Source organism: Dioscorea cayenensis, chromosome 1 (genome assembly GCF_009730915.1).
Source record: "Dioscorea cayenensis subsp. rotundata cultivar TDr96_F1 chromosome 1, TDr96_F1_v2_PseudoChromosome.rev07_lg8_w22 25.fasta, whole genome shotgun sequence".
NCBI lineage: Eukaryota > Viridiplantae > Streptophyta > Magnoliopsida > Dioscoreales > Dioscoreaceae > Dioscorea > Dioscorea cayenensis.
The window spans coordinates 25626524-25642880 of NC_052471.1; the positions used below are offsets into that span (position 1 = coordinate 25626524).

At 41.8% G+C, this 16357-nt stretch overlaps 1 non-coding gene across 1 annotated transcript; it reads left to right on the forward strand.

The window, feature by feature from the left end:
- Positions 1 to 8310: 8310 nt before the first annotated feature.
- Positions 8311 to 8417, forward strand: LOC120267578. Its single transcript, XR_005538494.1, has one exon. It is a non-coding gene; the product is annotated as a small nucleolar RNA R71 (small nucleolar RNA).
- Positions 8418 to 16357: the final 7940 nt, after the last annotated feature.

The window sequence follows — 16357 nt, forward strand, 5'->3', positions numbered from 1 at the left end:
AACCTCTCAACCTCGCACTCGAATAGAGTTGCAAAAGAGCTCTAGGGATTCCAAGTGATAAATCTCTTCCTAATTATAGACCTAACCCTTTGGTCCAGGTGGAAGGTCCCTAACCACAATTAAGCCCTTGATACTAAGATCACCTCAACGCTTCACTCCGTTGCACGCGCAACTAAGCCCTAGCGGAGGGTCATCCCTTAGACCAGTCACTCTATTATGGCCACAAAGAACTCGAGGAACGGAGGTAGAATCTATCACGTAAGAGGGGAAAGGGGACGCTCCTGTACCTCTCGACTCACCCTCTCAACCTTCTCCAACCTAGCTTTGTCTAACGCTCGGGGTGTGTCACTCACTCACAAGGTTACCAACAAGAACTCTCAACCTTAGTGTCACTCTAGGGGAAATGTTCATACAATCAAGCATTCAAGGTTGGAACTCACAATAAACATCAATTAATTGAAAGCATAATAAAGAGATTCAATGAAACAAATACATCCTAGGGTTCACAAATACCCAAGTACCCACTAGGGGTTTAGCTCTCCATGGAGTTAAGTACAATCAAAGAAATAGAATGTAAAAAGCAATGAATCCATAAAAGAAACCCCCTCGATGGTCGTGTCGATGGTCTTGTAGAAAGTCCTCTACTAGTCAGTCCAAGGATTCCCTCGTCTCGGGTATACGATACGCCTCGACGGAAGCTCCCCTACCAACCTTCTTCCTAAGGAATGACGATGTCGGAGCCGTAGAACCTCTCCAAAACCTTAGCCAATACCCCTCAAAAGCCTAGCCGAAGCCCTCTCTCAAGTTGGGGAAAAGATGGAGAAAAGAATACTGAAATCGGGGCTGAATCGGCTTTAAATAGGGCTGGAATTGGGTGAGTACATGGGCCTTTGGATTTTTCACACGCCCATATGGAATTTCCACACGGGCGTGGATAATTTCCACACGCCCGTGTGGATCCTCTGAATTCCTGTTTTCTCGGCCGACTGTGAACAGTGATGCTACAATACCTTACTGCACTACTCTGCTACAGTATCCGGCCTGAATAGCTTCCCGAATCCATACTTTCATCGGGGTAATGCAAACGGGCACACGTTCACGTCGTGGATCACTTGCTTTTTCAATGATAGACAAGTTGGTGGAGCTCTTGTTCTATGTGCATAAGTCAGAATGCTCGAGTGTGACTGCCCTTGTGCCCTTCCAAATGGATGTGCCAACTAGAATACGAGGAGGTTGGCACACACTCTAGCATCTCACACCCGACCTATGTCTTCACGTTTGAACCTTAGCAAGATTTCCTCCAAAATCGGTGCATTACGATCCACATTGGCTTCTTTCCTTCATAGTTGGCCTCACAACCCTACCTGCATGAAAGTAACATAAAAACAAACATATTAGTGTAAAAACCCCAGAAAAGTAATGCTCAACATAAGGAATGAACGCTTCACATTCATATCACACAAGCACTTATCAAACTCCCCCACACTTAAGCTTTTGCTTGTCCTCAAGCAAAAATTAGACATTCTGTGCAAAGATGAAGTAAATATTGGAAGTGCTTGGCCTTAGGTTCACCAAAGTGTACAGAGAAAGCATTCTACAAGTAAGGGAAATTTCAATATTAAATACAAAAAATCAAAGCTCTAGCTAAAAACTTGAATCAAAAAGGACAACAAACACGAAATCATGTACTTGTGTGAACTCACTCAAAATAACCCAAGGTATACTCCTCAAAGTTCTAAGTACAAGGGACTTATTTATCTACAAAAGTGACAACAATTTCAAAGATGGTAGTAGCTCCACACATCCTCTAAGGTAGCCCTTTCCAAAGCGGCCGCTAAGGTGTCTTTCACACTTTGGAGGTGGTAGCTCTTTCTACCGGAGTGGTAGTTTTTACTCATTCTATGAGATAGCTCTTTCTATCATTAGGGCATAGCTAGTATCTGACTTATGAGAGTAGCTTCATACTTCATAGGTGGTAGCTCTTTCCATCCAACAAGCACAAATAAACAATAAAACTATTTTGTTCCTTATTTTCATTTTTCATTTTTCATTTTTCAATTTTTTTTTTGTTTTTGTTTTTTTCTAAGAATTTAACACAAGAAACAACTATAACTAGTCCCTTTAACATCGAACATGAGTTTCAAATATAGTTTAAAGAGTGAGTAGTTTACTGACTGTAGTTCAGGTAAAAATTCCTAGAAATTCAAGCAAGAACTAGACCATGAAAACATTCAATGTTAAAAATTCTGCTAAACTCAAGAATACAATCATTGTAACTAAGGTGAACCGCCATTGGCTATATGAGCATGTATATCAATCAAGAACAATAAAAAAAATGTGTGCACTATGAAACTCCCCCCCACACTTAAGTTGTACATTGTCCCCAATGTACACATGCAAGCTCACTCAAAATGTATTTCATTCAAAAATAGATGTGGAAGAAATAATCAAAACAATACTCCCCTGACTCCGAATGTCGCGTTTGAGGGAGCTAAGTCCTTGGGAGTAATATTCCGACGGGTTGTGAAGCTCACATGGCCAAGTGCCGAAGCACCTTTGCCGTGCCCATGACTAAGTCTCAATTCCAATGATGACAAGACCATCTGCAGGCATACACGAGCGGGTTCAGTGAAGCTTAAGAAAAACAAAATATCTCGAGTATATATAAAAGATAGACAATGAATATAACCCGAGATGCAAAATGAAAATAAACTCGGAAGGAGAATCCTTTATGAGTATACAAGTCTAAAATAAAATGCAGAAGGTAAAGAATAAAATGTATAAAGTGTCTGTGTCGTCTGGTGTAAGCTCGACTGCTGCCACTGGATAGTCAAAAGGTGCAGGTAGATCAGGCGATGGTGAGGCTGGTGGGGGTGAAGGGGTCCTCGTTCTCCTGATGAAAGGCGAGGATGCATCTCGCTCTAATAGCTTCCGTATGTTGTCAAGAAATGCCATCATCCCCGCATACTGTGCAACCTGTATAGCCCAGACCTCCATGATCTTGGTCCGAAGCTCACCCACAAAGGTAGTCACAATCTAAGTATTCCGGCTTGTGCATGTGTGTGTAACAAGATCTCCACCAGCGCGGTCGTTCGCTGAAGAAGCAAAACTATCTACAACGTAAATGTGTACCCGTTTATGTTACCTCGATGAAAGCATGGTTTCGTAAGTGTTTTGCACCGGTACTGTAGCAGGACACTGTAAGAACTACTGTAGCAGGTACTGTTTACAGCCGGCCGAAGAAAGAGTTGTCTAGAGAAGCCACACGGGCGTGTGCAAATTCCACACTCCCCTGCATTACTTCCACACGAGCCGTGTGAAATATTCACAGGGGCGTGTGGATTCCCGATTCTAGCCCTTTAAAAGCTGATTTCAGCCCCGATTTCAGCATTCTTTTCTTCATCTTTTCCCTAACTTGAGAGAGGGCTACGGCTAGGGTTTTGAGAGGTATTGTCTAGGGATTGGGAGAGGGTCTTTGGCTCTAACAACCCGCTCCGTTTAGAAGAATGTCTGTGGGAGAGCTTTCGTCAGCACCGATTCGGCGTGGTGTATCCTAAGCCGGACAAAAGGACCTTTGGACGAGTAGCGGACTCTCGACAAGACCATCATTATGACTATCGAGGGGTTTTCTATGGATTTATTGCTTTTACATTCGATTTCATTGATTGTAATTAGCTCCATGGAGGGCTAAACCCCTAGTGGGCACTTGGATTGTCAACCCTACGATGTATTCATTTCATTGAACCTTGTTATTATGCTTTTATTAATTGATGTTTTTATTGAGTTACAATATCCGAGTACCCCATCTATATTGATTACCTTACCACTCCTTTACTTGTGCTCTCTCTTGTCTCTTTTACTATTGTTTGCATTACATCTTGTCACACAAATCACAATTCATATTTCACTTAGTTAAGAAACAATTTAAGTATTTTTACTCCCTACTCCCTGTGGATACGGTACCCACTCACCTGTTATTTTATTACTTCGACAAACCCGTGCACTTGCAGGACATATGCAAGGGGCGTTGTCAACCGGGCGCTAGAGTGTTTCCTGTGTTGTAAGGGGTGCTTCGGTCTCCATCGGTGCACGCCAAGGCTCAGGAACCTGTCGTGAACCCTCTGCTACAACCCTTCCATCCTCAGCAGTCTCTGGGGTAGCCGTAGCCAGAATGTATGCTCCAGGTCCAACTCTACGCACTAATCCCATAATCCTAATCGTATCAAGTCCAAGAGGGGAGGGAATGACCGCCTTTTTGGCACCTCTAATAGCGTCCAGAAAACCCATCCCCACGATGAGTCTAGTGATGTGAGGGCCTGCGAATAAAACTCCCACTCTCGTAAACTAGATCTGGTGCCTCAAAAAGTTTGCCACTACATACCACAGGTCAATCTGTTCATTCCGGACCATGGAATATAAATAGAGTAAGTCCTGCCAGCTCAAAACAGCTGTGTTGTCACCTCGGCCAGTCATAGACCTATTGAGGATGGAGTGTAAATATCTGTAGCTCAGCCGGGATAACCATGAGGCCTTATACACTCCAGGTTCATAATGCCCTTGTCCACACAAAGCTCGGTATGCTTGCTATGGGATTAGGGTGCTAGGGTAATCCGTCTGCAAGCGTCCATACTTCTCTTTATCTATGTATGTCTCATCATACAAGCTCATCCAAACTGAGAACTTAGTGACACTCATGCAAAACTAATGTCCGAATGCTTGGAATTGTATAGCATGAATGGTGTCGAATCTCCCATAGTGCTTATCAAACTCGAAGGATGCCAACACTTCCAGCGTCAATGTGCGGATAGTTGGTTCTCGAATCGACAACAATCTCCTCCAGCTTCGCATTCCTAACATCTCGTCAATCTCATCGGCTAATTCATCACCCTGCTGGATCTCTCTCAGCAAACTTAAATCCACAAAGCGAGAATGTCCAAGACTGAGTCCCGATAAGCTCTCAAGTCGAGCCTGATGCTCGGGATTCAAGAATTCAATGTGTGCTAGCTCAGGTGGAGTCTCTCTAGGACGCTTACCCTCTTACTTCTTTGAACGCGGTGCCATACAAGCAATAATTGATGAAGAAACTATCAAAGAAGCTCAAGAAACAGTACTGAAGAATTCCACACGGTCGTGTGGAAATTCCCTACGCCCGTGTGGATCTGCTGGGCGTGATAATCACACGGCTACATGTCAATATTCCCAAAATACAACTTAAAACCACATCTAAACTCTTTCTAAACGTGCATAGGCCATTCTAGAGTAAAAATCGCACCACACTATGACTATTAATCCAAAAAAACAAAACAAGAAATGGCGAATAAGAGAGGGGGTAAAATGTTTACTGATGAAATGAGTATGTAAACTTCAAAATCGGCATGGAAATTAAATAAAAACACTCTAACCTAGCAATGCGAGGTCGGGCGACTGATGAAGAATGCTCTTCGAGTGATTGAAGGTGTCTTGGAGAAAAATCTCAAAGAGATTTTAAAGAAAAATTCGTGTCTCTTGGAATTACCCACGCCCGTGTGACACTATAGGAGAGACTCATAAGGGTGAACGCAAGCCACTATGTGCTGTCAGGAAACCACATAATGCCATCTGGACGCAACCACATGGGCATGCGATAATTACCCACGCCCGTGTGCCCGACCCACAGGGGCAGACCCACAACCCTGTGGCTTCTCTGTCCAACCCTAGAAAACTCTACGTGTTTCACACGCCCGTGCAAAACTTCCCCATGGGCTTGGACATGTACAGGGCAAGCTCACAGGGGCAGTCGTATGCCCCTGTGCCTTCTCGGGATGAAAGAGAGCTCCTTTGCACAGATACACACGAGCGTGCAGAAATTACCCACGCATGTGTGTTTATCACACGGTCATCCATAGGGGCGAGTCCACGCCCCTATTTCTTCTCAGGAAAAATCTCTAAGTCTCTACGGAAGATACACGCCCGTGTGGAAATTACCCACGGGTGTGAAAATCTCACAAAGTTGTTCACAGGGGTGAGTCCATGCCCCTGTGCCTTCTCTAGATGAGCTCTCAGTAGAGACCCTTGGATGCGTTAGAAAACTCTGCAATCTCTGCAGAATATTCCTAAACCAATAAAAACACTCAAAGGCTGCTTTCATCATGCAATTACACCAGACAAAAAAGCACGACATGCTCAAACGACCAAAAACTTCACCATACTCATTTAAACACATGTGTGCACCAAAAATCCACTAGAAAATCATAGCAATAACATATCAAAATCAGGACACCAACACTCAAAACGTTATTTATGCAAACACTAAACTAAAAACTAGAAAAATAGTAAAGACTTGGGTTGCATCCCAAGAAGTGCTTGTTTAACGTCACTAAGCTTGACGTACCTTGTCTTATCTCACGGGGGCTTATAGATGAAGGTTTCCCTCTTACCCATGACTTGGAAGCATGATGAACATAACCTCTTGAAGGTAGAGGGGGAGTTGTCAAGCTTGTTACCACTCAAGGACTTGTCACCCTTGTTCCTTTCATTCACATTCCCAATAGCTATGGGGCATTTCTTGTGGCGTCTTCTTGCTCGCTTCATCTTTGAGTGCATATTTTTCATGATCCATGGAGTAGGTAGTACTTTCTCCTCTAGACCAAGCATCATCATCATCAACTCCACGTTCTCCGCGTCTTGATCTAGCAGCCCCTCGTATGGGTCCGGATTCAACATTTCCTACACATATTCATCGATTAGTTCATCATTGGTGTCAAGAAAATATAAAGTATCATCAAAGTCAAGAGAATGTCGCATGGCTTTAGTAAGGCGGTATGTGAGCTTGTCATCTTCAACCATTAGTGTCAACTCCCCACCATCCGTGTTGATCAATGCCTTGGAAGTGTGAAATAATGGTCTCCCAAGTATCAAAGGAACATATACATTGTCATCGACATCCAACACTATGAAGTCTACAGGAAATATGTACTTATCCACCTTGACAAGTACGTCTTCAATGATGCCCCTCGCATGTCTTACCGTTCGGTCCGCCAATTGCAATATCATCTGAGTCGGCCTAGGCACTCCCAAGCCTAGCTTTTGAAAGAAAGAGTATGGCATGACGTTGATACTGGCTCCTCACTCTGAAAATGCCATCTCTTCACCCAAATTGCCAATGTTGCATGGGATAATGAAGCTTCCTGGGACTTTCTTCTTGTTCGGCATATTCTTTTGCAAGACCGCCTAGTAAGATGCATCTAAGATCACCAATGCACTCTCTTCAAATTTCCTCTTGTTGGTCAAAAGATCTTTCAAGAACTTAGCATACTGAGGAATTCGAGACAATGCCTCTACAAAAGGAATGTTGATGTGCAATTGCTTAAATAGACCAAAGAACTTCTTGTATTTCTCATCATTTTGATCATTCTTCAATCTTGAAGGATAAGGGATTCTTGGCTTGTAAGGTGGGGTGCCACCTCTTTTTCTTTGTTAACTCTTTCCTCAACCTGCACGACCATCGGTGCCTCAACATTGGTCTTCTCACTAGGAAGTTTGCCCTCCACCTTAAGACCAATTCACAAAGTAATCTCCTTCACATGTTTACGTGTGTTAGTTTTAGTATCACTAGGCAAACTACTTTGTTGTCTCTCTGATAGAGACTTCATGATTTGCCCCACTTGATTCTCTAGGTTGTGCAATGATGCGGTGTGGTTGCGAAGTGTAGCTTCAACCGATTGGAACTATGTATCCGATGATTGTACAAATCTAGTCAAGTTTTTCTCTAAATCAGTCATCCGGGTCTCCAAGCCTGAAACTCTATTCTCCATGTTCGGGGCTTGTTGTTGTTGGAAACCCAGTGGTGCTATGGCCTTTTGCTGCCCTTGGTTACTCCATGAAAAATTGGGGTGGTTCCTCTATCCTTGGTTATAGGTGTTGCTATACGGATTGCCTTGGTTTCATATTGCATTACCCATAAAGTCAACTTGCTCAACGGATGAAGTACAACCAACGGCTATTGGGCAATTGGATGGGGCATGTCCTCCCCCATTTCCATCATAATTCATTACGGCCGCCAATCTAAGAGAAGTTAGAGTGTCTAACTTCTTACTTAATGCCTCTACTTGGGCCGCCAATGATGTAACCGCATCAATTTCATGGAGTCCAGCCCATGTCTTCCTTTCCCTTGCATTCCTTTGGTAGGTCTTCATGGCCATTTCTTCTACTAATTGTCGGGCTTCATTGGGGGTCTTATTCCCCATTGTCCCTCCTGCGGCGACATCTAAAAGCTGTCTTATACTTGGATTTAACTCATTGTAAAAGGTCTGAATGATCATCCACTCAGGAAATCCGTGTTGTGGGCACTTCCACAAAAGGTCTTTGAAACGCCCCCATGTCTCAAACAAGGACTCGAGCTCCATTTGAACAAACGATGAAATCTCACTGCGAAGTTTTGCCGACTTTCCCGGAGAGAAGTACTTAGCAAAGAAAGCTTCAACCACCTCATTCTAGGTCATGATGGATGCTCACGGTAAAGAATGCAACCACCACTTTGCTCTTCGTTTTAGAGAAAATGCGAAAGCCCTCAATCTAATAGCATCATCCATAACACCGTTGATTTTCAGCAGTCACAAACTTCCAAGAAGTTTTCAATGTGATTTTATGTATTCTCATCATCCAAACCATTAAACTGCGCTGATTGCTGAATCATCTGGATGAATGCTGGCTTCAGCTCAAAGTTCGGAGTTGTAATCGGGGGTCACACAGTGCTAGATTGTATCCCCAATACTGATAGTCTTGTGTAATCAGAAAGTGTTCTCTATTTTTCATTCTGTTCAGCCATGTTTGTAGATCCTTCAAAGTCTATTTCAGCTTGATTTAATGGTTCTTTCATAGGTTCTTTACCTTTCTTCAGAGTATTCGTTCAAGTTAAGGATCACCTTCAAGCAATATCAAAGGGTTACCTCGAGTCATAACATAGAGCTATACAAATGAAAGAAAAACAAATCAGAACGATGAAAGAATAAGAAGATATGAAATAGAAAAATAAATTAATGAATAGGTAAGATAGCAAAGTGCAAAGTATCTCTAAACGACTAGTCCCTGACAACGGCGCAAAAAACTTGACAACACCCCTTACGTGTGACCCGCAATAGCATGGGTTTGTTGAGTAATAAATCCCAGGTGAGTGGGGTATCTTATCCACAGTGAGTAGGGAGTAAAAATACTTAAATTGCTACTTAACCACATGAAAGTGAACAATGATAGTGTCGATAAAATGTAATGTGAACAAAGATAAAAGAAACTAGAATGAGAGGTGCAAGTATGTGAGAGGTAAGGGAATCAATATAATTGGGGTACTAGGACAATGCTCCCCCTAGGATTAATGTTTTAAGTGCATGACCCACTATTATACTTCCTAATCAATGCTCAATGGGTCGTGGAAATCCTTAAGTACACGGTCCCAAATCTAAGGTCAACCATGACTGTCTCTACACTATGTCCCGGCAGGGAAATCGCCCAGTCTCAACACCTCACACCGTGTAAAGTTGCATGGAGTTCTAGGGAATCCAAGTGATAAACCCGCTTCCTATGTATAGACCTAACTCTTTGGTCAAGGTAAAAGACCCCTAGTCACATTTAAGCCCTAGACACTAGAGTCACTTCAATACTTTACTTTGTTGCCCCTTGCGTATGTCCCGCAAGTGCATGGGTTTGTCGAACTAATAAATCCTAGATGAGTGGATATCGTATCCACATGGAATAGGGAAGAAAAACAATTAAATTGTTTTCTAACTAAGCAAAAAGTGGATAATAGTTGTGTGACAAGATGTAATGTAGCAAAAGTAAAAGAGACAAGAAAAAGAGCACAAGTAAAGGGGAGGTAAGGCAATCGATATAAATTGGGTACCAGGATATTTTTCCGCCTAGGACAATTATTTCAAGTGCAAAACCCTCTATTATGCTTTCTAACTAATGTATTAATGAGTCATGGAGATCCTTCAATACATGGTCCCAAATCGAAGGCCAACCATACCTAAGTCTGTACATGTCTCGGAGGAGAAATTGAACAATCTCTCTACCTCGCACTCGTATAGAATCGCAATGAATTTTAGGGATTCCAAGTGATAAATTCTCTTCCAAGATGTAGACCTAACCTTTTGGTCCAGGTGGAAGGTCCCTAGTCACAATTAAGCCCTAGGTGCTAAAATCACTTCAACGCTTTACTCCGTTGCCTCTACAACTAAGCCACAGCAAAAGGTCATCCCTTAGCCCATTCACTCTACTAGGACCATGGAGAACTCATTGAAATGGAGATAGGATAAATCACACCGGAGGAGAAAGGGGACACTCAGCTACCTCTCGACTCACCCTTTGAACCATCTCCAATCAAGCTTTATCTAACTCTCGTGGTGTGTCACTCACTCACAAGGGTTACTAATAAGAACCCTCAACCCTAGTGTCACTCTAAGGGAGTATTCAAGCAATCAAGCATACAAGATTAGAACTCAATTAACACATCAATTAATGAAAACATAATAACAAGGTTTAATGAAACAAATACATCCTAGGGTTCACAAATCCAAGTACCTACTAGGGGGTTTAGCTCTCCATGGAGCTAGTTACAATCAATGAAATCGAATGTAAAAATAATTAATCCATAGTAATCCCCTCGATAGTCATGATGATGGTCTTGTGGAGAAGCTTCTGCTCATCCAAGGGTCCCTTTTTTTGGCATAGGATAGACCTCGCCAGATCGGTGCTGACGAAAGCTCTCCCACTAACCTTCTTCCAAACAAAGCGTGATATTGGAGTTGTAAAACGTCTTCCAATCCCTAGCTAATACCTCTTAAAACCCTAGCCGCAGCCCTCTCTCAAGTTGGGGAAAGATGGATAAAAGAATGCTGAAATCGGGGCTAAAATTGGCCTTGAATAGGGCTAGAATCGGGAATCCACATGCCCCTGGAAATTCATCGCACGGGCCAGTGGAATTAATGCACGGGCATTTGAATAGTACCTACTACTGTGAATTACTATAGTACCAGCTAGAAATCACTTTTGTCTAGAATGTGATTACCTTTGTGCCCCTCCAAATCATTGTGCTAACTTGAATACACCTAGGTTGGGACACATTCTAGCATCTTGAGCCCGACTTATGTCTTCGCGTTTGATCCTTCTCAAGATTTCCTCCAAATGGTGCATTCATGATCTACATTGGCTTCTTTCTCTAACATTCGATTTCACAACCCTATATGCATGAAAGTAACATAAATGCACACATATTAGCGCTAAAACTTGATAAAAGTAATGCTTATCATAAGGAAAGAACACTTCGTATTCTTATCACACAAGCACTTATCAAACTCCACCACACTTAAGCTTTTGCTTGTCCTCAAGCAAAAATTAAAACATTAAGACATAGATGAAGGAAATATTGGAAGTGCTTGGCCTTAGGTTCACCAAATTTTACAAAGAGAGCATTCTTCAAAGTAAGGAAAGTTTCAACATTAAATACGAAAAACCAATGCTCTAGCTAAAAACTTGAATAAAAAAGGATACAAACCCGAAATCGTGTAAGTTTGTGTAAACTCATTCAAGTCAACCCAAGGTAAACTCCTCAAAGTTCAGGGACTTATTTATCTACAAAAAGTAATGAAAATTTGAAAGATGGTAGTAGCTTCACAGCTCCTCTAAGGTAGCCCTTTCCAAAGCGGCCTCTAAGGTGGCTTTCACACTTTCAAGGTGGTAGCTCTTTCTACCGGGGTGGTAGCTTTCACTCATCCCATGAGATAGCTCTTTCTCTTATTAGGGCATAACTAGTATCTGACTTATGAGAGTAGCTTCATACTCCATAGGTGGTAGCTCTTTCCACCCAACAAGCACAACAAAACAATGAAACTACTTTGTTCTTTCTTTTCCTTTTGCTAATTTTTTTTTACAAATTAAGAAAAGCCACACTTATAACGAGTCCCTTCAACATCAAACTTGATGTTCTAAAAGAGTTTAAAGTGTGAGTAGTGCAACAAGTGTGAATAGGGCAAAAATTCCTAGAAATTCAAGTAAAATCTAGAGCATGAGAACATTCAATGCTAAAAATTCTCCTAAACTCACGAATACAATCATTGCAACTAAGGTGAACCGCCATTTTCTTAATGAGCATGTATAACAATCAGACTAATATAAAAAAAATGTGCACTATGAAACTTCCCCTCACACTTAAGTTGTACATTGTCCCCAATGTTCGCATGCAAGCTCACTCATAATATATATCAATCAAGAACAAATAATTGGGAGAAGCAATCAAAACAATACTCGCCTGACTCCTAGTATTGTATTTGATAGAGCTAAATCCTTGGGAGTGATGTTCCAATGGGTTGTGAAGCACACATGGCCAAGTGCCTAAGCACCTTAGCCGTGTCCATGACAAGCTCTCAATTCCCATACAGACAAGACTATCTGTAAGCATACATGAGGAGGTTCAGTGAAGCTCAATAAAACAAAAACAACTCGAGCATATATAAGATAAGGCAATGAGTACAACTCGAGACAACAAAATGAAAATGAACTTAGAAGGAAAGTCCTTTCTGAGTATACAAATACAAAATAAAATGCAAAAGTAAAGAAATGAAAAAGCGGAGTCAAGTGTCGATGTCGTCAGGTCTCTCCTCCACTGCTGATGCTGGTGCCAGATCAAAGGATGCCGGTGGAGATTGTGATGGTGATGCTGGAGTGGTTGGAGGTCTGCTAATCAGTAGTTGTTATAACATGCCAAAAGGGGCCACCATCTCGTTATACTGTGCTGATTGTATCTCCTGAATCTCGGTGATCTCAGACCACAGTACACTCACAGTGCTCTCGAGCCTCTCAATACGATCGTAGGCTCCTGAAAAGTGTACTCAGGCGCCCTGATGTCTCGTTCGCCGTCAGTGCAAAATCCACCGCCGCATCTCCTCCGCCCTCAGTGTTCTTGACAAACGCCTCTTGCGTATGTCCCGCATGTGTACGGGTTTGTCAAAGTAATAAATCCCAGATGAGTGGGTATCGTATCCACAGGGAGTAGGGAATAAAAATATGTGAATTGTTTCTTAACTAAACGAAAAGTGAATAATAGTTGTATAACAAGATGTAATATAAACAAAAGTAAAAGAGACAAGGGAGAAGACACAAGTAAAGCGGAGGTAAGGCAATTAATATAAATGCGGTACCAGGATATTGCTCTACCTAGGACAATCATTTCAACTGCAAAAACCCTCTTATATGCTTTTTAATTAATGCATTAATGAGTTGTGAAGATCCCTCAATACATGATCCCAAATCTAAGGTCAACCATGCCTAAATCTCTACATGTCCCGGAGGAGAAATTAAACAATCTCTTAACCTTGCACTCATATAGAATCGCAATGAGTTCTAGAGATTCCAAGTGATAAATCCTCTTCCTAGATGTAGACCTAACCCTTTGGTCCTGCTGAAAGGTCGATAGTCACAATTAAGCCCTAGGTGCTAAAATCACTTGAACACTTCACTCCGTTGCCTTTGCAACTAAGCCCTAGTGGAAGGTCATCCGTTACCCCATTCACTCTACTATGACCGCAAAGAACTTGAGGAAATGGAGGTAGGATGAATCACACTGGAGGAGAAAGGGGATGCTCCGCTACCTCTCGACTCACCTTTTCAACCCTCTCCAATCTAGCTTTGTCTAACTCTCCTAGTGTATCACTCACTCACAAGAGTTATCAAGGTGAACTCTCAACCCTACTGCCACTCTAAGGGAGCATTCAATCAATCAAGTATTCAAGATTGGAACTCAAATAAAACATCAATTAATGAACGCATCATAACAAGGTCTAATGAAACAAATACATCCTAGGGTTCAGAAATCCAAGCACCCACTAGGGGGTTTAGCTCTCCATGGAGCTAGTTACAATCAATGAAATCGAATGTAAAAACAAGTAATCCATAGAAAACCCCCTCGGTAGTCATAATGACGGTGTTGTGGAGAAGCCTCTACTCGTCTAAGGGTCCCTTTGTCCGGCCTAGGATACACCTTGCTGGATTGGTGGCAACAAAACCCCTCCCACTAACCTTCTTCCAAACAGAGAATGATGTTGGAGCCATAGAACCTCTCCCAATCCCTAGCTAATACCTCTCCAAACCCTAGCCACTGCCCTCTCTCAAGTTGGGGAAAAGTTGGAGAAAAAGAATATTGAAATCGGTGCTAAAATCAGCCTTAAATAGGGATGGAATCGGGCATCCACACGCCCCTATGGATTCACCACACAACCCATGGAATTTCCACACAGGGGTGTATAATTTCCACACGCCCATGTGGATTCTCTGGAATTCACTTTTCTCGGCCAACAATGAACAGTACCTACTACAATGAATTACTACAGTATCCTACTATAGTATCGTCCCAAAACACTCCGAAATCCATGTTTTCATCGAGGTAACGTAAACGGGCACACATTTACGTCATAGGTCACTTTGCTTCTTCAACAACAGACTCATAGGTGAAGATCTTACTATTAATACACAAGCCGGGATACTCGAATGTGACTACCTTTGTGCCCCTTCAAATCGTTGTGCTAACTTGAATACATGGAGGTTGGCACACATTCTCTCATCTTGAGTCTGACTTATGTCTTCGCGTTTGATCCTTCTCAAGATTTCCTCCAAATGGTGCATTCATGATCTACATTGGCTTCTTTCTCTAGCATTCGTCTTCACAACCCTACATGCATGAAAGTAACATAAATGCACACATATTAGCGCTAAAACCTGATAAAAGTAATGCTCATCATAAGGAAAGAATACTTCACATTCCTATTACACAAGCACTTATCAAACTCCCCCACACTTAGGCTTTTACTTGTCCTCAAGCAAAAATTAAAACATTAAGGCATAGATAAAGAAAATATTGGAAGTGCGTGACCTTAGGTTCACCAAAGCATACAAGGATAGCATTCTGCAAGTAAGGGAAGTTTTAACATTAAATACGAAAAATCAATGCTCTAGCTAAAAACTTGAATAAAAAAGGATAGAAACCCGAAATCGTGTAAGTGTGTGTAAACTCGCTCAAGTCAACCCAAGATATAATCCTCAAAGTTCTAAGTAAAAAGGGACTTATTTATCTACAAAAAGTAATGAAAATTTGAAAAGACGGTAGTAGCTTCACACATCCTCTAAGGTAGCCCTTTCCAAAGCGGTCGCTAAGGTGGCTTTCACACTTTCGAGTCAGTAGCTCTTTCTATCAGGGTGATAGCTTTCACTCATCCCATGAGATAGCTCTTTCTCTCATTAGGGCATAACTAGTATATGACTTATGAGAGTAGCTTCATACTTCATAGGTTGTAGCTCTTTCCACCCAACAAGTACAACTGAACAATGAAACTTTTTGAAATTAACAAAAGAAACATCTATAACTAGTCCGTTTAACATCAAACTTTAGTTTCCAAAAGAGTTTAAAGAGTGAGTAGTGCAACAAGTGTGAATCGGGCAAAAATTCCAAGGAATTCAAGTAAAAAAACTAGAGCATGAGAACATTCAATGTTAAAAAAACTCTCATAAACTCAAAAAAATACAATCATTGCAAACTAAGGTGAAACCGCCATTGGCTATGTGAGCATGTATAATAATCAAAACTAATATTAAATATATGTGCACTATGAAACTCCCCCCCCTCCCTCCCTCCCCCACACTTAAGTTATACATTGTCCCCAATGTACCATTCAAGCACAATAGAAAATAAATCAATCAAGTATAGATATGAGAGTGGTAATTGAAACAATACTCCCATGACTCTGAGTGTTTCTTTTAATGGTGATAAATCCTTGGGAGTAAAGTTCCAACAGGTTGTGAAACACACACGGCCCACATTGGCCGTGTCCATGACTAGTTCTCAATTCCCATACGGACAAGACTATCTGCACGCATACATGAGGTGGTTCAGTAAAGCTCAATAAAACTAAAACAAATCGAGAATATATAAAAGATAAAGCAATGAATACAAGTCGAGACAGCAAAATTAAAATAAACTCAGAAAGAAAATCCTTTCTGAGTATACAAGTCCAAAATAAAATACAGAAGTAAAGAAATGAAAAAGAAAGTCAAGTATCAGTGTCATCATGTCTTTGCTCTGCTGCTGACGCTGGTGTTATATCAAAGCATGCTGGCGGAGGTGGTGATGGTGATGCTGGAGGAGTCATCAGTCTCCTGATAAAGGATGAGGATGCATCTCGCTCTAATAGCTGCAATAAAATGTCAAGAAGCGCCATCATCCCTGTGTACTACGCAACCTGTAAAGTCTGGACCTTCGCGAGCTCGGACTAAAGCTCACCCACAGCACTCTCGAGCCTCTCAAAAAGATTATGAGCTGGAGAGTCAGTAAAAATGG